Here is a 23,136-nt window from a genome sequence, read left to right as displayed (position 1 = left end):
ATGATTCCAAAGGGTCATTATATAAAAACAAGAAAATAGTTATATTCAATAGGCAAAACTGGAACAGCCATGTATGGGAAGAGCCTCTTGTTCTCTAGGAAGCTTGGAATGGCTGAGTGCGCAGTGAGCTCAGGAGCTATGTATGGGAATGCCTGAGGATATAGACATCTCAGTTTACTGTAAGCTATAAATGGGCAATGCAAATGCCATCAGCTACATGGGTAAAAACAGGCTGACCTCACAAACCTGGATCTGAGGACAGTAAATTCAGAGTAATAGATCCCAGCGTCCCCTTTACAGTTTTCTTCTGTATATATTAGAAATATGAAGTTATTCAGAGTCTGATCAGGAAGACATGTCCTAGGAGGGAAAGTGTAGGCAAGGTGATCGGCTGTCTGTTTACAGAGGCCGATCGTTGCTTAATTTTTAAGCCTGCATAAACTAAACGACAGGTGAACAAATCATTGTTCAGTTACTGGGGAAAAAAAAAAAAACAACTTAAAAAAAACTTGGGGGTGACTTTTTTTTTTTTTTAACATGAAAATACAAAATTGGTTATTTTCTGATGACCCGTTTCCTTTAAGCCAACAAAAATCAGGAGGACTCAGTGATTTAATGTAACCGGTTCATTGACGAATAAAGTGAATTACAGCAGGGACAGACTCTCAATCCCTTGACATCTAGTGGTGCATATAAAAGTGATTTGTGTTGCGAGTTCAGCATGTAGAATTACACTTACCCAGGCATATACTGCACAAGACTAAGTTTCCATCCTAGCAGCAAATTATACTAACGGTTACAGCATATAACAGGAAAGACAAACCCATCACACGTCACGGGCACAAGATTCAGCTGGTCTCTGAAGCAGAACGTAAGGCTCAATATAACGAGACAATTTCAAGGGTTAAGGCAAGGGCTACATGTCGATTTTAGCTGCGACAGGAGAGGGGTGCAGTCACATGACTAATGATCGCTGTGGAGCACTGTGACTCGCACTGCCGTTAAACTCCAACATTGTCGCAGTGCGAGTAACAGGTTGCCGCAATCACAACTTGTGCAGCACAGAAGCTGTCATTGGGCATTTGCATGAACAGCATTTTTACTGTACTTTTTGCCTGTGTAAGTCGTGCACTATTATATGCGCAAAAAAAAAAAAAAAAACACCCGCAGGAAGATGGAGCATGCTGCTTTTTTTTTGTGCGACAAAAATACGCACGCAAAATAAGCACTTGTGAACTAACCCATCAAAAAGGAATGGGTTCCGGTTTTTGCATATCGCACGCAAATACATCAATGTGACACAAGCCTTAGGGTATGATCAAACATTACAGAGCGAATCCGCACCAAGGTCCATGTGCAGATGTCGGTGTGAATTTTCGCCGCAGCATTTCCTTATTGCATTGCTATGAATGGATTCTGCGGTGCGGATCTGCAGCATTTCTGCAATAAATAGAACATATTGCAGATTTTAAAGTACACAGTATGAGACATCTTCCACTGCAAGTGATTGTGGTCTGTTAAAACACTGCTCTGCTCTATCCAAAAAGCCTTTGGTGTCTTAAAATAGTGTTTTGATAGATTGGACTTTTACAGATATGGCAATACCAAATATTTTTGTAGGGTTTTTTGCTTGGATTTTTAATTATTATAAATATGAGAAAAGGTTTTGTTTATAAAAGCTTAATACTTTTTGTAATAATTCAGCAAATAAAACAAACATTTTTCTCTCTTTTGTGCCCATTGTGGACTTGTACTTGTGATCATAGGGTACATAGTATTGCATTATATCACGTCCTCACAGACAGTTGACCATGGTGCCCTTCAGAAGGACCCATGCTGCCATGACAACCGAATGGCATCTCACGATTTCATCGCAGGGAGGCCATTTGAGACCCCAAACACGGATTGGGACATTTAAATGCTGCTGTCAGAACTGACAGCGGCATTTAAAAGGTTAACAGCTGCAATCAGCACAAACCCCGATTGCCCCTGTTGCAGGCCATTGTCGGTTGTCAAAGTCAGCCACCCCCTTGCCATGTATGGAGTGTAATTGCCTTCCGATCCTGTCCCATAGAAACCCCACACCTCCCCCTTCCTATAACAATATAATGTGATGCGTCCATGACATTTCTAATAGCACAGGAAGGCATCAGAGAGACGGCAGCAGCTTAGATGTGAGACCTCGGCTGAAAATGGAGTCTACGTAGACGCCTGTGTGCTATGGACACAACTCCTATGTAGCAGGAGAGGTGAGGATCACAGATGAGGAAGCCCAATGTAATGCTAGAGTCACATGCTTTGTGTGCGAGAGCCTAGTGAGGTCTACAACGTCGGGTATTCTGTATGAGGCCGCTTCCATACGGGCAACAAAACTCACGCGAGTTTCTCACAATGCGACAGCGCTACAAATCACATGTATGTGAAGCCCATGCTTTTCTCATGGGTTCCTTCACATGAGTGATGTTTTGTAGGCTGCTACATTCCGAGAATACAAAATTGCACCATGCTCTATACAGCTGTGATTTGCGAGGTCCTTATGGACCCTTCCTTTGTGTTGCATTGCATGAAAACATGGCTTATGTGCGGTGCAACTTTTACAGTTGGAAATCCTACTGAAAAAGCCTGAAAAAAAGTTAAAAAACACCACCTCAGACGCGCTGTCCGGCTCCGGCACACATCTCCCACAGCTCCTTGGCTCTTGATTGCAGTTCTCCAGCATAGCTTCCAGGTCAGGATTTTGTAAAACCCCGCCTCCAGGAAGCTCTCCCTCTGATTCGCTGAGCGGCGCTTAGGTGATGTATTTTTTTTGTTTGTTTTCAGGCAGCTAGGGCTTATATTTCAAGCCCCCCTGAAAATCCTGGCATGTGGTGCTACAACTTTGTAGCAACACAAAATCGCGATATCACACAGAACACAGATGTGATCTCGCTGCGATTTTCACACAGCGATATCCCATTTCCGGTGTGGAAGCGGCCTGAAAGAACTCAGTTCTTACAGAGTATGATGGGTCAGCCTAAAAATACACCAAGTAAAATGTACACCAGACCGTATACAATACAGAGGTGTTGTTGCCGATAAACTGTCACACCTATGGCGCACTTCGTGCATGAGGTTTGCTGCGGAGCTCCAAAATTATGGAAAGGCGAGTGACGCACATGACAGTGCTTCTCGTACCGGTATAGATAAATTTACCTGTAATGCTGTTATATTGGGTTATTACATGATGTTCACGTACAAGTGCCCTCTGATGGAGCCGAATAATCCAAATCACTTTTTTTTTTGTTACATCCATCTATCAGCACCGTACCATACAATCACCATGCTTCACAGGGACAAGTGAACAGATTTTATTTTGGGGGGGGGGAGGAAGCAGTCTTAGGGTATTATAAAGGGGCAACAGAGTTTGTTTAATAGTTTAGTTCTGGGGGCATACGGTAGTATTTTCAGAGCAGCCAATGAGGTCTGGGCCGTAAACTCAGCAAGAATTAGCTGGAAGAAGTCATAAAGGTCTTGACTAGAGGAAAGAAAAAAAATCAAAAACTATGTCCCCCTCGAATCACAGAATGTCATTGTAGCACAACTCTCGGCGTATCCTTCCAGTGCTCAGGTCACACTATAATCTGGAGTAAAAGCTTTTATAGTATGCATCAGCCTGACTTGGCAATTGGCATATTTAATTATAAGAGTACGACTATTTTCCATGACGCATTACACCACACCACAAAACTAGTAGGGATCTTTTTAAAAATGTGAATCCCACACGTGCCGTGCAGCTTTGTGACAAAGTATGATGTCAGAAAAAAAAAAAGGACGCTGAATGCTGTTACCCTGTGCTATGACACTGAAGGTGCAACATATTCTACATGTGAATACTACAAAAAAGGAATGCAAGCAAAATAAAAAAAATAAATAACACTGCTTACATTTTCGTGGTAGAAAAAAAAAACCCAACACCAAACAGCACCAAAAACTGCATTTGCGGTTCCAGTCAATTTCAATGAGAGCTGTGCCTGCAGTTACAAGTGCCATCCACTAGACAGAGGTCGGCGCAGAGGCTTTCGTTTCGACCTCTGTGCATTTGCGGCACTAACAGCATGCTCCCGCTCAGCTGATTGATCGGGGTCCTTTCATCAGGATCACTCATCTATTTCATCAGGATCACTCTATCTGGTATTTACCTGGAAAACCCCTTTAATCTTCAACAAAAAATTGCTAATAAAATCTTCACGATAGTTAATTTCTTCATTTTTTTTTTTGTTGATTAATGCCAATTAATCCACAAAGCACTTTCCCACCCAAAATAAATAAGAGGTGGGGAGTGTGCAGGTGGCAGATACATTGGATTGGAAAGGGTTAAGGCGTTTCAGGCTTTATATAAAAAGTATGTCATATTGCCCACTGTAATATATTAAGCATGTTCCTCCAGCTTCCATCTCCAAACGCTAACCGTTATATCAAATGTTCTTGATATGCAAGATGATCCCTGTGCTAGCGAGAAGCAGCTCTGCTCATCCCCCACCACCTGTTCCAATATAGAATGCCGCCCAAAATAAAGCTCCCAATATAAACAAATGAGGCCTCCGAAATACTGCGCACTTCCTGAAAAGCTCACAATTAGGCTCACACGGCCGGACCGATATCATGCACATGCGATGTCCCCACAGATGGGAGGTGTTTGTGCCAAATATTGTCCCACTACTTCAGTACAGTTGTGATCCTCTGATGCAGCTTCCAGCCATGCCAGAGCATTGGCAAGTGTTCCCGATAGTTTTCAATGGGAAACCTCGCATCACACACCGTGCAATGGGTTTTCTGGCCACATTGAAAACAATGGGCAATACGTTCTGACGGAAAACATTTTCAGTCGAGCCGAAGAATCGCAACTTCCTAGAGGATATTGCACGTTCCCGAATGAGATATCGGACCATGTTTCATGGCCTGATATTGCGCATGCTCGCCCACGTGAAATTAGCCTAAGGCTACAGTTACATAGTAAACATCACTATATCACCATGTAATCTCACACTGCCATTGTTCTCAATGGAGACAAAATGTGATTCACAGGTCGCATATTTAGGATTTCAGCCGCAGATCAGCAGCGCTGCTGATTAGAGCCACCTGATTGGCTCTTCGGCACCACGTGACTACACAGTGTGCACGCGGATTGCCTTCAGCAGCCGTGCACTACACACTACAGTTAAGCAGCCGTGCACTACACACTACAGTTAAGCAGCACGGGGTTAGGTTTAGGGTTAGGGTTACCTAAACCTAACCCTAAACCTAACCCCTAAATCCCGTGCTGCTTAACTGTAGTGTGTAGTGCACGGCTGCTGAAGGCAATCCACGTGCACGCTGTGTAGTCACGTGGTGCCAAAGAGCCAATCAGGTGGCTCTAATTAGCAGCGCTGCTGAACTGCGGCTGAAATCCTAAATATGCTCACAGGTCATATACAAATGCATTTCCATTGAGTTCAATGGCAGCAGAGCTACATAGTGATCTTTAGGGGTTAATCACTTAAGAGCATTCGTGCGCGCATTGAGCAGGGAATAGAATCCACTGTTTGCATTCTCGCTTTGGCGTGTGCATTTCATGCATGCAGAAAAAAAATGCGACAAGCTCTATTTTTGTGCACCTGAGGCATCATAGGAGGCCATGGCGGTGCACACCAGATCCCTTCAAAATTACACAATTTTGCTGGGAAAAATAAATAAATAATCGATAACACCCATTAGAGTATACAACCTTTTTAATCACGGCGCAGGTTATTTTGTTGTGGAATTGCTGGCAGAAATAAGCCATTTTCAGTTCCGCATGGTGGAACACGGATTTTGCCTGTTGTAGTCAAATTCCACACATGTGAAAACACCCTAAAGCTGGATTCAGACGACCGTACATCGGCTGGGGTTTCACGCCCAGCCGATATAAGTCGTCTCTCTCTGCAGGGGGAGGAGGCTGGAAGAGCCAGGAGCAGTGCTCTGAGCTCCCGCCCCCTCTCCGCCCCTCTGCACTATTTGCAATGAGGAGAGCTGGGACAGGGGCGGGGCTAATTCTCAGAACTTAGCCCCGCCCCGTCCCGCCTCATTCATTGCAAAAAGTGCAGAGGGGCGGAGAGGAGGCAGAGAGGGGGCGGGAGCTCAGTTCCTGCTCCTGGCTCTTCCATCCTCCCCTCCCTGCAGATGACACCGTATATCGGATCGGCGTGAAAACCCAGCCGATATACGGTTGTCTGAATCCAGCCTAAGGCTCACTCAGACAAGCGCATGTGGCCCACCTGTAATATAGACGTGAATGCTTTTTTTTTCGCTACGCATATTAAATACCCATCCTGCATACTGGTGCATAATATGCACCAAGTTAGGACACGTTGCTTTTATTTTCACGCCTGTAATACGCACATGAAAAAAGTGGCATTAGCAGCACGTATTACACATGGTAAAAATACACATGTAATAGACAGGCAACATACGCACATGTGAGTGAGCACTTAGGGTATGGGCTAACATTGTAGTAACCATAATGCAGCTGCAACTCTGCCTACCCAGACAGCCAATGGCAGCATTATCGCCATCACGTGGCTACTGGACAGCACACGTGGACAGGGTTGCGTTCACATTACTGTAATGCTGAACTATTCCTTAACATTTTCTCCTGCTCAAAATTTGCCATTTTGAATATATTACAAAAAGACAAGATTTTTAATTAGCCTTGAAAAGCTTCCTAATTGCATATTCTTTAAAAAGGTTATCTAGGGTTGGAAAAACATGGCTGCTTTCTTCCCACGCAGCGCCACCATTGCCTGTGGTTTGAGTGTGGTATGGTAGCTCAGCTTCCATTCACTTCAAGGAAAATTTTGGCAGAACTAGGATGCATTTCTGTGTTAAAATATTATCCCTATGGGCTTGAATTCTACACGTTTTTACTTCAAAAGAGCGCAAGATTAAAATTCCACAGTGGAGAACCTTTCTGCTGCAGAATTAAGGACATCTAGTAGAATTGTTGTTGTGGATTTCTAACATACAGGGGATGTAATTCCACAATTAAAGTCTGCGGAATAAAACAAGACATTTTGCAGAATGCTTTCTGCAGTTAAAAACTTTATCAAAATCTGCACTAATTGAGAAAGTCCACTCTGAAATTTGCAATTGTGCAGATAATTCAGCACCAAACTCCATAGGGCTAATGTGGAGATTTGGACGCGGAATTAAAAATAAATAAATTAAAAAAAAATAAAAAAAGGCAGAATTCTGCTGGCAATTCCACATCAAAACCCACAGATAGGCATGCGGAATTTGGTGTTCACAGATAAAAACCTCCCCATTCTGTATCTAATTTCATGTGCTAAGAAAACACAAAACATGACTTTAGCTAAACTTTTATTCTATTTTAGTGCCAACACAAACAAAATTGGTGAACTGCCATGAGCACAAATACCCAGAGAGATCTTTAACCTGGGAGGAACTTCCTACACAGAACATGAAAGGATATAAGTATCCAAAGAGAAAAACTGCTCTAAAATGTGAAACTTTTGTTTATTATTAAGCCTAACGTATTTAAAAGTTGTGTGTTGTGATTGATACCTTTTTTGGATCCTGAGTGTTTCCAAGTCGATCTTTTAGTTGCTGGACTCTTTGCACAATGCTCTGAGAGTCCATGTTGAAAGCTCCTTGCAGATAGTGCTTGCTTCCAAAGTCTTACTTGCTCATTAGGTTCTGGTGTCACAAATAACATAGCCTTACCATGTGATTGCCTAAATCAGATGTTATGGACAATCATGTGACTTCAGAAATCTCAAGGTTTGGGACTGCTTAGAACCAATAGGACCACCAAGGAAATTTGAAATGCCTTGAAGGAAAATACCACCTTTGAAATGTATTTTTTAGAATGTGTTACTTTGAAAATACTTTGCTTTACTTATCTTCTACTTATGTTACAGATAACAGCGTAAATTCACACTTGCCATATATTTTAAAAAACCTGCAGCATCCTATAAAATCTGTGCTAAATATTTATGTTGTGTGTGAATGAAGTTTTCCATTTTGTTGTAGGCTGTTGCAGAATCTGCACTAAAGATCCGCAACACTCAGGGGTTTATTAGGGTGTATTTACATGGGAGAACTGCTCTTCTTCTGACAACTGTATTGGCGCACATTTTTGCGCAGAGAATAGAAGCCATTGATGTCTTATTTTGTGTGTGCTCAAAAAAAATTGGTCCTGCTCTATTTTTCGATGTATTTGCGCACCAATGACCCCATAGAAGTCTATGGGAGGTGCGCAAATGCACACTCATTATGCATGCAAACGCGCAATACACTATGCAATTCCGTGGGAGAAAGAACACATTTGGACCTCATTAGGCTAAATAGCCTTTTAAATTACAGAATGGGTGTGTTGTGTACATGTGTAAATAGGCCCTTTATGCACAAAAAAGTCCAGCACTATGTGCCTATACATGTGCAAATTTACCTCCTCTAACCTTGCACACTGCACAAATACATTGCACTGAGGCGAGTGTATTTGCACATACGCTTGTCTAAGGCCACCATTAGTCTAAGAAACTCAGACTGTTATTGCACTTGCAAAACCACAGGTTTTGGGTGCATTCAGACGACCGTATATCGGCTGGGTATTCACGCCAGCCGATATACGGGGTCTCTCTCTCTCTGCAGGGGGGGAGGTTGGAAGAGCCGGGAGCAGTGCTCTCTGCCTCCTCTGCACCCCCTCTCTGCTCCTCTGCACTATTTGCAATGAGAGGAGGTGGGATGGGGCGGGGCTAAGTTCTGGGAGTTAGCTCCGCCCCTGCCCGACCTCTCATTGAAAATAGTGCAGGGGGGTGGAGAGGAGGCAGAGAGGGGGCGGGAGCTCAGAGCACTGCTCCCGGCTCTTCCAGCCTCCTCCCCCTGCAGAGAGAGACGCCGTATATCGGCCGGCGTGAATACCCGGCCGATATACGGTCGTCTGAATGCACCCTTTATGTGAGTGTAATGCGTTTTGTCAGAAAATTGCACCCATTATTCCCGATGAGAAAAAAATCACATCATGCTCGCATGAAACTCAATTTTTTTCTTTCACTTTCCTTAGGCTGGATTCACACAAACATATATCGGCTCGGTTTTCACGCCGAGCCGATATACGTCGTCCTTATCTGTGGGGGGGGGGGGAGATGGAAGAGCACTATTTGCAATGGGAAGAGGCGGGGTGGGGGCGGGGCTAATTCTTCCCACTTAGCCCCGCCCTGCCTCCTTTCATTGCAAATAGTGCAGAGGGGTGGAGAGGAGGCAGAGAGGAGGCAGGAGCTCAGTTCCTGCTCCTGGCTCTTCCATCCTCCCCTCCCCTGCAGATGAGGATGACGTATATCGGCTAGGAGTGAAAACCGAGCCGATATACATTCGTGTGAATCCAGCCTTAGGGAAGAATGGGTGATTCTTAAACAGAATCGATACAAAACAGGACATGCTGCAAAAATCACATATGTAAATGCACCCACACAGGCGTATTGTCACTGCATATTGCGCACTCATATTTACCATGCGTAAGGCGGTGATTGGGAGCAATGAAAGGCTATGGCGCTGCAAGAGGGCATCCGTATAAAATGCAGGAGAAATAAATCGCAGCATGCTCTATTTCTCCGCATTCCAAAAAGAAACATGGATTTGTAAAAAAAAAAACCTCACACTGTGCATGTCCATGATGTCATAATCCCAGGAATGCACAGTGCTAATCGCAGCCTGGATGCGATCCCCGCCAGCTCTTTGCCGGCAGAGTGTAGGGGCTGCGATGAGTACTACACTGTGAGACTTGCAGCGTTGTACTCATACACCCATGTCAATGAGCCCTTGCATGCATTAAAAATGGATCTTACTCGCATCAAGCAAGTGCAATCCGTTTTTTTTTAAATGCACCCATAGACTTGAATGCGCAATCCTTATACGAAAATCACAACAAAATAGAACATGCTGCATGTTTTTTGCGCAAAAAAAAAAAATTGTCCACAAAAATATAGGTCTTGACTTTTCTTTGTCCGTATTACACAGAAAGCTGCTAAAAACTTGTATGCCAGCTGAAAAAAGGGAGGCGGAGGGAATCCCTTTAGCCGGCTTTTCAAACTCCGCGCCAGAGCTCAGGAGTTTAAAAATAACCGTGGGAAGATAGGTGCTGCCAGTGTAGTGGCCCAGTACATGCTTTCCTGGACCCCTCTATAATGTCATGTCTTATGTAGGTGCGCTGTGCAAATCTGTCTGTTATGTGTATTGTACAGCTGCAGCAAGTCAAAGGTTAAAGGGGTTGTCCCGCGCCGAAACGGGTTTTTTTTTTTTTAACCCCCCCCCCCGAGACAACCCCGATGCAGGGGTTAAAAAAACAAACCGCACAGCGCTTACCTGAATCCCGGCGGTCCGGCGTCTTCATACTCACCTGCTGAAGATGGCCGCCGGGGTCTGCTCTCTCCGTGGACCGCAGCTCTTCTGTGCGGTCCATTGCCGATTCCAGCCTCCTGATTGGCTGGAATCGGCACGTGACGGGGCGGAGCTACACGGAGCCGGCATTCTGCACGAGCGGCCCCATTGAAGACAGCAGAAGACCCGGACTGCGCAAGCGCGGCTAATTTGGCCATCGGAGGCCGAAAATTAGTCGGCACCATGGAGACGAGGACGCCAGCAACGGAGCAGGTAAGTATAAAACTTTTGATAACTTCTGTATGGCTCATAATTAATGCACAATGTACATTACAAAGTGCATTAATATGGCCATACAGAAGTGTATAGACCCACTTGCTTTCGCGGGACAACCCCTTTAAGTGTTTGCAAGAGCCTGTAGATTGCCTGTGAATGTATCAATTCATGTCCTGTCATGTGTCCTGCACTTCAAAATATTGTCTATCTTGCCTTGTACTGTTGGAGTTGTATCGAACTAAAGTTTTACCAGGGCCTGACCGATTCCAGGGTCCTGTCTGCGGCTCCTTTATTCTCTGCCGAAGGTCATTCCGGTGTATAGCAGAATGGTGGTGTCACCCGTGACAACTACTATTCCTGTTCTACTGTTTATTGGGCATCCCTCTCTGAGGTGTGTCTGGAAGAGGCCCAGTGTTGCCCTGGCCGAGGCTATGTCTGTCCCTCCGGGAGGGAGCGTGGGAAGTGCTGTTGTGACAAGCAAGCATCTTACCCTCCCCGCTCCTCAACGTATGGCCTATGCTCGGGGTCACCTTACAGGACGCTGCAGGACCTTACTTCTTCTTGGCATCACGAACAGGATAAAATCCTCTGTGCAGCATTATCCTGTCTGCGTTACAACAGAAGTACTGTCCAAAAGAAGGAAATATAAAAATGTACAGCATTCTAATGGATTACAAATGTTTGTACTCCACATTCCCTCAGAGACTGCTCAAAATGGCACCCAAACGCCAACGCTCCAAAACTTTCCCGTCAGATCACTGGCGCCAAAAAGACCACACCCTGGCTATGCGAGAAGTGGGGGGGAGGCCCCCCACCGGGAGTAATCAAGGGGTGGAGCTTCATCGCTTTAAAAGACTCTGCCTCGTGTTTCTGGAAAATGGCATTAATTGACTCCACATGCAAAATAATTCAAGATGTAGCCGTGGAATACCCGCCGATTAGGTCCAGGTTCTTCTGGGGCGATGCCAAGGACCTTCACGAACCAGATTAAGAAGATGCTCCGACTGCTTCCCCTTCGATCCGTCCCGAGGTTGTACGGCCTCTGAAACGGTGGCTTCAGCTGGGACCTCTACAGCCCACCAGACCTTGGAAGTCTATTAACTGGGTGAGCTCATGTAAGACCCCTGTTTCTACTGCCATCGTGCCTGAGGCTTCAGTGGTGGACGTTTCGCTGCTCACACCACACAGGAGACCGGCCCCACAGTTGTTGCTGTACGATGAGAACGAACCCATCCTCCCGTGGATTGTAATTCATCAGGCCAACTGGGTGGCCTGAGCGATCATACCCCCAGAATAGCATCCCTTCATCAGGGACTTTGAGGACCTTGGGGAGAATGCGTTTTTCTAAGCGAGAGGACGTTTCTGCTTCTGGAGACAACTGCGGCCCCCACTCCCTAGTCCAGTGGCTCCGGAGAAACCCTGTCCTGCCAGTATTACTATTGCACCCAGGCTGGTAACCTGACGATGCGGAGATCCTGACAGTCCCTCGTTGGTGGCCTCCCTGGCCATTCGCTCTTGGGAAAGTTCACTAACTCCAACAAGCTGGTTTATGGGATCGGAGGATGAAGAGGAGGAGACCTACGCAACCCAGGTGATACGGTGACAAAGCAATTCTTCCTCAAGCTAAAAAAATGGACTCTTTATGTAAGAAACTTGTGTCTTATCCTCAGTTAAGCCCCTTTATATGCCAAAAGGACTTTAAAGTACCTTCCCCATTCTCATAGTTCAACTCATGTTTTTTATATTCAAAAGTTCATAATGTTTGCAATGTTATAATGTTCAAGTAATGTGCAGGTGGAAGTTTATTGCAATGTGGTTATTCTCTCATGCTCTCAAGTAAATTTATTTGCATAATTTAACGTAATACATCTCCATGTAAAGTAAAATATATGTGTCTATGCTTAGTTTCAATATGCCACCGTGCACATGAGTCTGTGTGCATGGTATGTTTGATCTATGTGTATGGCTGGAGGTTTCTTGTTCCCCATGTAGCATCTCAGTGTTAGTTCACCATCTAGTCTGTCCCAGTAGACGTGGCCTTCCTTTCACCTTTTTTTTTCTTTAGTCAGGGAGAGTTATGGTCATTCCACTCGTCTCTTGTTTTTCCTGCCATTTCATTCTTCAATAGAGAAAGTGATGATCATTCCACTTATTTCAGTTCTTGTGTCTTTGGGGAAAAGAGTAATAAATAAGCCCCATTGCTATACTAGTGAATCCTGAATTCTGTTCAGCCTAGTAGAAATTCAAATGTACTTGCAAGTCATAGTCCTGACACGCTGTCATAATAGAAAAGCCATACTCAGAAATGACACTTATTGTTAGTCACAGTACACCTGAAGTGGGTTTATCCTTCACATAGGTAACCAAAGAGTAAGAGTTGTGTTTATAGGTTTTGTCTTGCACACTCTGTGACTGCGCAAAGGCCTCACAGGTGAATTTCAAGTAATACACTGAAGATAGCTTGACTCCGGATCTTACGCTCTGTTTTGGAGGCACTGGGGTCAGCTTATTTTTAAGTAGGGGGGGAACTGCAGTTCCCAGTTCATGCTTTCCTAGCCCCCTCCATAATGTCATACATGTCATGTCTTATGTAGGTGCGCTGTGCAAATCTGTCTGTTATTTATATTGCACAGAGTGCTTGCAAGAGCCTGCATATTGCCTGTGAATATATCAATTTAAGTCCTGTCACGTGGTATGATTGAGGCTATAAATGTGAGTGCTTGAGAGCGGGAAAGGAGTTCCATGTCTTCTAGGTTCCTGTTCAAGAGTGCCGACTGCGTGGGGGTACCTTCAACCCTCATGCAGTGAAGAATGGAAGAGGAGAGGTTCCCTGGATTGACTGTTCTAGCATGAGAGAAGAGTGAGCCCCAAAGAGAGAGCATGAGCAAATCATGAGTGTGTTCTTCCCAAGGCCCAGTGCAGAGGTACTCGTCTTTAAGTCACACACCCGAGCATCCTGACGTCTGGGACCACCGGGTAAAGGTACTCTTCTTCAATTGTTCACGCCCAAGCATCCTGAAGTCTGGGAACGCTGGGTGGAGGTACGCTCTTCAGTTGTTCACAGATGGTTATCTTGAAATCTGAGATCGCTGAGTGGAGGTGCTCTTACTCAAGTCTGTCTAAATGTCTGCCTTTGGAAATATTGTCTATCTTGCCTTGTACTGTTGGAGTTGTATTGAACTAAAGTTTTACCAGGGCCTGACCAATCCCAGGGTCCTGAGGTACATTTTATCTGTCTGCGGCTCCTTTATTCTCTGCTGAAGGTCATTCCAGTGTGTAGCAGAATGGTGGCGTCACCCGTGACAACTACTATTCCTGTTCTACTGTTTATTGGGCATCCCTCTCCTAAGTGTGTCTGGAAGAGGCCCAGCGTTGCCCTGGCCGAGGCTACATGTGTCCCTCCGGGAGGGAGCGTGGTAAGTGCTGCTGTGACAAGCAAGCATCTTACCCTCCTTGCTCCTCAACATATGTCTTGTGCCCGGGGTCACCCTACGGGACGCTGCACATGGTATTCACTACGTGCAGGGAAGATAGGGCAGGTTTTATCTTGTCCCGCGCGTACAATTAATAATCTGATAAAAATCCTGATTGTGAAAACAAAACCACTGAAATCTTACTGATATCAGTGGTCTGGTTTTGTCCCCTCATGCGTCTGTGATTATCATGTCACATAAGGGGAGAAAACCACGCTTGTCTGAATCTGCCCTAACTCTGCTTTAGGGTGCCTGTCCACGGTATAGAACCCCAGTGCGATTGGCCAGGATCTTCCCTCAGTACTCGGATAGATGCTGGAGATGTAACGGGGATGTGGGCACTCATATACACTTATGGTGGTCATGCTTATTGATTTCGGACTGCTGAAAGGTGGTGAACGCACTCTATAATGAGGTTAGCAGGAAAACAATTTAGTTCTCACTAGAAATGGCGCTCCTTTCAGTGATACCGGGCTCAGTCGCAAAGACCAAACAATCACTCTTAAATTTCTTCCTAATTGCAAATTATCCCCAAAAAATGGAGATCCCCCACACCTCTCACGAGGTTGATGTGGGTGGAGGCTATGGATAATCTTAAATACATGGAAGAGTTGTGTGCAGGAGATGAAAACAAACTTAAAAAACACTATAGTATCTGGGCAACTTGGATTCAGTCACGCTCTTCTCCTAGAGCAGAGTCTTGGCTTCATAATGGTGTTTAAACATCATAATCTGCGGTCTGGGTTTCAAAGCTTCATTTTTGTTGTTGGGAGATGGGTTCATCCTAGGCAATCCCTTCCCCTCCCCCTACCATCCCCAGGATATAATTATCCTCTTTCTGTTACTTTCATCTGTTATTTTTTGGTGTTTTTTTTTTGTTCTCACCTTCGGCGTTTATTTTCCTTTTTGAACTACTCCCTCCCTTTTAGGTAAATGCTTGCTTTATTTGGTCCTTGTTTCTCACACGGAGAGATAAGGTTTAAAACCATTATGCCATCTTGTGTACACACTATTGACTAGACTGGATTTCTTAGTTATATCTCTCTTAATTTTATGAGAATTTGTATTGCATTATGTTTGCACAAAATGTTTGTGACAGTATGTGATTGAACCAGTGACGTTTGGCGTTTGTTATAATAATAATAATATATTTTTGAACCAATTATTTGGTGTGAAAAATACTAATCACATGTCTTTTCTGATACCAGAAGATGCCGTTAACAATCCAGGACAGAATTGAGATTGTCCTAATGGTCGGTAACAGAAGTTCACGTAAGGGTGGCCAAGGCTCTCAATCAAGAACACCCAGGAAGACAGCCAGTGAGTGTACGAACTGTCAGAAAATTCTGGGAAACTGGTAGTGTTCCGGACAAACTGAGAACTGGTTGTTCGAGTAGTGTTTCCAATTTCCAAGTGTCGACAGCTGTGGTAGATGTTTTAACGAATAGTCTGCATAGAAGAACCAGGAGATTAGTATTGGTGTGAGTCAATTAACTATCATAAGGATCCTCAAGACACACAAGAGACACCCATAAAAACTGCAGCTGCAACAAAAGTTGGGTTAGGATGACCCTGACAGACACTTGAAATCCTGTCAGTGGGCAGTGTCACTGCTTTGAGGGTGTGATGTGTAGGCGCTCTCTGCAGAGAGAAGGGGGGGATATATGTCTGAAAAAAATTGGGCTGTCCATGATTTTTGGCCAGGTTTTTCAGAAAAAAATTGCTAAGAGCTTAGCAACACTATCATTACTGCATTAAAAACCAATATCTTTTTTATTTTTCCATCAACAGAGTTGTGTGGGGGCTGTGTTATGAGTTGTAGTTTTTATTGATACCATTTTAATGCACATACAACTAGTTTGACCACTCTTGATGCAATTTTTTTGTAAGCCTAAATGAACAAAAACAGCACTTTGGGTTTGATTTCTCTTTTACATTCTTCACGGTGCAGGATAAAAATTGCATTTGATTTATTGTACGAGACATTACTGATACAGGGATACCAAATCCATCTTTTTCAATCATTTTTTTTTCCACAATAAAAGCAATAAGTGCGCAAAAAAGGGGTCATTTATTTTGCTTGCTAAGATATTTTTTTCACCATTTGTTTTTTATTTATTTTTTTACTTTTTTTGTCCTTTTATTGACCTTGAACATGTGAACCTATGATCACTCAATTATTTGGTGTGAAAAATACTAATCACATGTCTTTTCTGATACCAGAAGATGCCGTTAACAATCCAGGACAGAATTGAGATTGTCCTAATGGTCGGTAACAGAAGTTCACGTAAGGGTGGCCAAGGCTCTCAATCAAGAACACCCAGGAAGACAGCCAGTGAGTGTACGAACTGTCAGAAAATTCTGGGAAACTGGTAGTGTTCCGGACAAACTGAGAACTGGTTGTTCGAGTAGTGTTTCCAATCTCCAAGTGTCGACAGCTGTGGTAGATGTTTTAACGAATAGTCTGCATAGAAGAACCAGGAGATTAGTATTGGTGTGAGTCAATTAACTATCATAAGGATCCTCAAGACACACAAGAGACACCCATAAAAACTGCAGCTGCAACAAAAGTTGGGTTAGGATGACCCTGACAGACACTTGAAATCCTGTCAGTGGGCAGTGTCACTGCTTTGAGGGTGTGATGTGTAGGCGCTCTCTGCAGAGAGAAGGGGGGGATATATGTCTGAAAAAAATTGGGCTGTCCATGATTTTTGGCCAGGTTTTTCAGAAAAAAATTGCTAAGAGCTTAGCAACACTATCATTACTGCATTAAAAACCAATATCTTTTTTATTTTTCCATCAACAGAGTTGTGTGGGGGCTGTGTTATGAGTTGTAGTTTTTATTGATACCATTTTAATGCACATACAACTAGTTTGACCACTCTTGATGCAATTTTTTTGTAAGCCTAAATGAACAAAAACAGCACTTTGGGTTTGATTTCTCTTTTACATTCTTCACGGTGCAGGATAAAAATTGCATTTGATTTATTGTACGAGACATTACTGATACAGGGATACCAAATCCATCTTTTTCAATCATTTTTTTTTCCACAATAAAAGCAATAAGTGCGCAAAAAAGGGGTCATTTATTTTGCTTGCTAAGATATTTTTTTCACCATTTGTTTTTTATTTATTTTTTTACTTTTTTTGTCCTTTTATTGACCTTGAACATGTGAACCTATGATCACTCAGATAATACACTGCAATACTTCTGCATTGCAGTGTATTATCTGAGTGATCATAGGTTCACATGTTCAAGGTTAATAAAAGGACAAAAAAAGTAATTGCAGTGCAGTGTATTATTTCTAGTCTTTTACACTACCAGCCATGGCAGGATCCGAGGCCACTGTTAGGCCTTTGGTTCCCATGACAATCTATTATCCCTCTGCAACTGTATTTTGAAGATACTGAAAAACAAAATATGTATGAGCATTCAGGGATATGCTATTGTAGTCCTTATGGTGCTTAGTACCCAGTTTGAAATTCTTTTACCATGACTCCCAGGGAGAGACACAGTCCTGTGTATGAACACACTATTAACAAGGCGCTATTTATATAAATTTTGCTGTACATATGTATATTTTCTGTTATGCTTGATAAAGAAGGGATATGTTGAACCTACAAAATATTGCATTATGGAATTTTTTGGTAACTGATAAATATTAGAATGGTCCATGGGAGTCATGGTCGGTGACTTGCTGGATAGCGTACATGTCATCACCCATAGCACTTACATTGAAGGGCTATCCAGAAAGGGGGTAAATGATGGGTCAGCCGTGTGCACCCTATAGGGACCAGGAAACTGACAGGAGATAGCGCATCTACTGAAGACAACAAGGGAACATGGGGCTGCCTACAACCGAAGGCAGGAGAAGGAAGGATATACAGTTGGCCATGACTAGCAGCCATAACAATTTAATTCAGCAGAGCAAAAGAACTGGGCTTTGATGTTGGAGGCTTCTCTCCGTCAACATCATCCGGTACGCCCCCATACACATATTGCCGACCAATCCCAATGAAAATGAGCAGATTTTGCTGACTTTGTTCTAATGACTATTGGTACCTACATACATGCCCATGCATTTTGCAATTGGGAATAATTTGTTATATAGATATAGGGGTCAGCAAATTCCTTTCCGGAGGGCTATAAAAGCAATTTGCTGTTTGGCAATGGATACTCTTCATTTTCTACTTACTTATTTTCTACTTACAGTTTATCCATACTAATCTGTTTTAAACTTACTGATATATCCTTCATTCAAGATGAGGCACTCCTGTCCATAAGATGGCTGAAGATGGAAGAGCATGTGACCAACATGTCAGCAATGAGTAAAATGTTTCTCTGCCCTGTGTGAAAGCTTCAGTTTATTGACCTTAGTCCAGCTACCCATGAAGTGTATGGCAATCATAGAACATTTTTAGCATATTCCTCAGCCCCTCACTTTCTGGACAGTAAAACAATCAACCAGAACAGATGATATGATCAAATTTGATTTCTAAAATAAATATAAGGTTGTTTCCATCACTTCTGGCTTTAAAAATACAGTTAGAAGAAATTAGTGTGACTTATACCCTATACAAGCCTTATCTGTGTGCAAGTACCATATTCTCTTTGTCTAAAATTGTGATTTATGGTGGCTTTATAAGGAATAATTGTCAGGTGCCTAAGTGCCCGACTGTTGCCCCAATGACTTAGCATTCCTGGGTTTTCACATAGTAGCGATAATCGTTCAGCGAATAGAGGTGGAATGCATTGAAGATCTCTTACAACCATCAGCCTCCACTTACTGTGAACAGGCAGTATTGGGTGCACATAATACAGGCCTATATTTATTCACAATGTCTAATTATCTGCCCAGCAACAGGGCTACCTGGAATTAGCCAGGTAACCAGAACCACTTGGCATTAGCTATCTCTAAAACCCTAGCCATTGGACAGCCTGGATGATAAGAGAAATGTCTTTAGTGGTTGAGTGCTGTGGTGTAATATGAAGTGATGTTGAGAGAGAGCTTTTGATTGGTGGCTGGTGCAAGACTCTCCCCACGCAGGGAGGAAGTGAAGAGTTGTTGTTAAAGAGAGGAGAGGGAGGTGGATATGGATGGCATGTGTGAGGAGTGCACACTGGACAAACATTCCCATGGGGTGCCAAAAGCCAAAAGAGAGAGAGATACTCAGAAAGAGCATCTGTCAACAGTAAAACTATCTCAAACTGAGCACAAAACAGTCAGCAAGAGCAAAGGTCCCACGTCAGAGGCCCAGTTCATGCAGTGAGTGTTACCCCGAGAACAGGAAAAAAGATAGGCTGTCTAACTGATATTGTAGAACCACATTACAAAGACCAGGCTAAGCCTCATTCATCAAGGGAGGAGACACAATCTTGACAATGATGATTACCCTGTCTGATGTACTGCTGTGATAAGGATGTATTGCACTCCACGTTAATGATTTCAAGTAAAATGTTCAACTACTGTTTGCACACAGATTTCAGTCTCAGTCTGAGTGTTTTCACATAGGCAGCTGTGCTAATCAGCACTGGCGTTACGACAAACTATATCAACAGTAACATCCAAGCCAAAACCTCTGTTTAACCTCTAGGTTCTTCTGAGGAAGGCGGTAGTGATAGCCCCATTCCAAGGCTTACCACTTACGTCACTCCCTTCCCACTCTGGCCTGCTACATAATTATTACCTTGAGCTATTATTCCAGTTATTATATTAAACCTTGCTTTACACTGAACCTTGCATTCCATTCACAATAACAGGTCCTGCTCTACTATCAATTAAAAATTAAAGAAGGAAATCCCCTTTCACACTCTTCAATTTTAGGGCAATTTCATGTAAACATGGTCCTATGCTTCCTTGCTAGTCAATGATTAAACATTAGGAAAGAGTAACTTACTTTCATTTGTGCCATATGAAATACACTATTACAAGTGTCTAGTATTACTATAGTGTTACAATAACACAAGAGTCAGAGGGTGATGGAATCCCTCCCTGAAGGTGGTGCCACGGACAGCTGAGGTGGAGTCAGTTTTAAGGCTCAATATGCACACAGTTTGGTCTCTTCTGAATGTGACAGAAAGGCTTTAGGGACAGCTCTCTGGTGACAGGTGCAATCAGGTGGCAGTGTGTGCTAGTGCCAGTGTTTGCTATCATTGAGTCTGTTCACCTTCTCTCTGCTTGCAACAAGATCGCAGCTTGAGACCACATCTGACCTAAAAGGGTAAGCAACGCTGAAACTTTTATTCAGCTTTTTGTGTCTATGGTAATGTTTTTTTGTATCTGGCTTTTAGAACTACTTCTCTTAACAGCAGCGAACAAGTGCTTGAATGTCATAGGACGCATAATGATCCTCATTAAATACTATAATCACTGACAAATTTTAGTTGAAAAGTACATTTTCATTATGTATACTATGTGGGCATTAATTACTGATTAATATTTATAGTATTAGGAGGGCTACAAAATATTGATTTTAAAACAGATTCTTAATAAAGGCCAAATGCAAAATATTCACAAGACAGAGTAGCTGATATTCATCTGGGACTGTTTGTCATTTGTGTTGTGTGTCAGAAACTTAACTCTTCTGATGCCTAGATAATAGGAATTATGTCGTATAAAGTTATGTTTTTGTCAAGTCATACTTTTATACCTCATGTTCATTGACATACCATTTAGTGGATAAGGTAAATATTTTAGGTAGCTTTTTTTCAGTTAGGCCAGAAAGTTAGTATTTTATTCTTTCCCGAGTAAGCGCTTGAAATCCTGTGTTATCTAATCTATCTATCTATCTATCTATCTATCTATCTATCTATCTATCTATCTATCTATCTATCTATCTATCTATCTATCTATCTATCTATCATCTATCCATCTCTTATAGCTCTCTAATATCTATCAATCTCCTATAAATCTATCAATTTATCTCATATCTATCTATCTCGCTCATATCTATCCATCTATCTATCTATCCTAAAGAAGCTATAAGACAATTAGATTTATACTTTGCCTATGAACTCCTAGAGACTCATTGGAATGTGTCCCCGTAGAGAAGACTTGAGCTGTGACCTATCTTTGGATTTGCTCTATCTGGGCACTCTATGCTGCTATTTCTGGAGCTGACGCTGATCTCTTGTAACAGATGCAGCTGATGGAATGTGAAGTAGGGGGGTTGAAGTTTTGGGACATTGGGAAAGATAGCAGTTAGCAGCTGGTCCACAGATTAGGCATGGCACTAATAGTCTGTATACAACTGGGCCTCTCCTGCACCTAAAAGAAGCTAATATACTTTCCAGTAGTGGTGTCTAAATTTACAGCATAGAAAAATGTCTCCTTTTTTTTCTTTCTTACATAGAGTATATAAGTGTTACAGTAATTTTTAAGTGAAAGGCTGCTTCTGGACTAGTGAAAAGGCCATTTTTACCTTTTAAACAGTCCCGTTAAGTAAATGGTAACATTTATAGTCCATTGGCCGCAACAATTACATTAACATATTTCCTCAGCATAGAGACACGTTGAGGACAAACATTTCCAGGGAGACTTACTTGCAACCGGATACTTTCCCTTGAATTTTTAGACAGCTGACAACCAAGCCGGGTCCTATGACAGCATGGGCCTAAACATATGCATAGTTACACGGAACATTTTGGCAATCAGTGTCCATATCAAAATACAGCATTACAGAAGTGACATTGCACCAAAATTCAGCAAAGTGCACAATTAAAGCATCTTCTAACCTGGGTAGATCATGTCTACCTTGGCATGGCGCATACTGAGCTTCATTAAATCACAATTCCATGTAGTGCTGATCTAGAACATTACATGTTGGATTGACATTTTTTAAGGCCAGACGCTATAAGGAGCAATGTATGTCCATCAGATAATTCTTATGTAAATGTACTCCTTTGGCTTTTTCACACTAGCGTCATGGTTTCTGTTTCTAGAGGCAATAGTGATGCTCTGATGGATCTGTTTTTACTGAGTAATTTAGACAAACTTTGTTGGACTCCATTCCCATTGACGTAAATATGGTTCATCTGGGTTCCCACAGAAGACTGCCATATTATTTCTGTCAAAAATACCTCAAAGGCCAACAGGACCCATGAGGGGAGCTCCCAACTGAAGTGTGTACAGAGCCAATTTATTAACTTTTTGATCTGTAATATAAACCTTATGCTTTGAGTTGTTGCTAGATATGCTTTAAAATGCCATACATGTAATGATAATTGTTAGTGGTACGATGGGAAAAGATTATCTTTATAGTAAGTGTTAAAATGATCAGTAGAGACCCATAAAAATCTGTTCCTCTGATCCAAACTATTATTATGCATGTTGAAAAATTGTTCTTTGCCATTAGTGGTAAAAGCTAAAGGTATATTATTTAAAATACCCCTAAAGTTGAGCTAAATCTAAATGGGTCAACACAAGGCCATTATATCCTTTCCCGTGATATGAATGATTTCCATAATGACAATAATCAACAGAGAGCTTGTCAGACTAGCGCCAAAGCTGGCCTAAGAAACAATTATTATTTTAAGGCTCACACACTGATTTTATTGGCTCCTGGTGGATCTCACTGACTTAAAATAACTTCATCAGGTTTTAGTTCAGAGTTCTTTACTGGATGGAATAGTGCAGTATGCAAAAGTGCAATGGAAACCTGACAGAAGAATGAGCAGAACATGTCACTTACAAATGAGAACACTTAAAATGTAACTTTTAATGCCACTAATTTAGAATATACCACTATATCTTCAAAGAAAGCATGGTCCGAAAACCTAAGTAGTGAATAAATATGCAACATACATGGAGCATATAGGGGTTTCAGATTGGGAGAAAGGAGTAGGAAACATTAATGATACTGGGGATAATCTGTGCATCAAAACATCTCAAGCCCTGGATGAATACAGGATGACCTATTCAGGATCCTTACCCTATTGTACCCTCTCAATTCACTAATAAATATGATCCCAACATGTATAGTTCCATAAGGTTTC

General features: G+C 42.6%; 2 protein-coding genes across 2 annotated transcripts in view; one reads left to right on the top strand and one right to left on the bottom strand.

Moving 5' to 3' along the window:
* The window catches only part of LOC136611116 (elongin-A-like), a 146,274-nt gene that overhangs the window by 47,835 nt on the left and 75,303 nt on the right, over positions 1–23,136 (bottom strand). The window lies entirely within an intron of this gene.
* Positions 20,190–23,136, top strand: part of KLHL31 (kelch like family member 31) — a 16,516-nt gene continuing 13,569 nt past the window's right edge. Inside the window, exon 1 of the mRNA XM_066603856.1 lies at positions 20,190–20,363. The gene's annotated coding sequence lies outside the window, so the exon portion shown is untranslated. The remainder of the gene's footprint in view (positions 20,364–23,136) is intronic.

Source organism: Eleutherodactylus coqui, chromosome 1, assembly GCF_035609145.1.
Source record: "Eleutherodactylus coqui strain aEleCoq1 chromosome 1, aEleCoq1.hap1, whole genome shotgun sequence".
NCBI lineage: Eukaryota > Metazoa > Chordata > Amphibia > Anura > Eleutherodactylidae > Eleutherodactylus > Eleutherodactylus coqui.
Note: the sequence above shows the minus strand (reverse complement) of the source record. Positions and strands in the feature narration are given on the sequence as shown.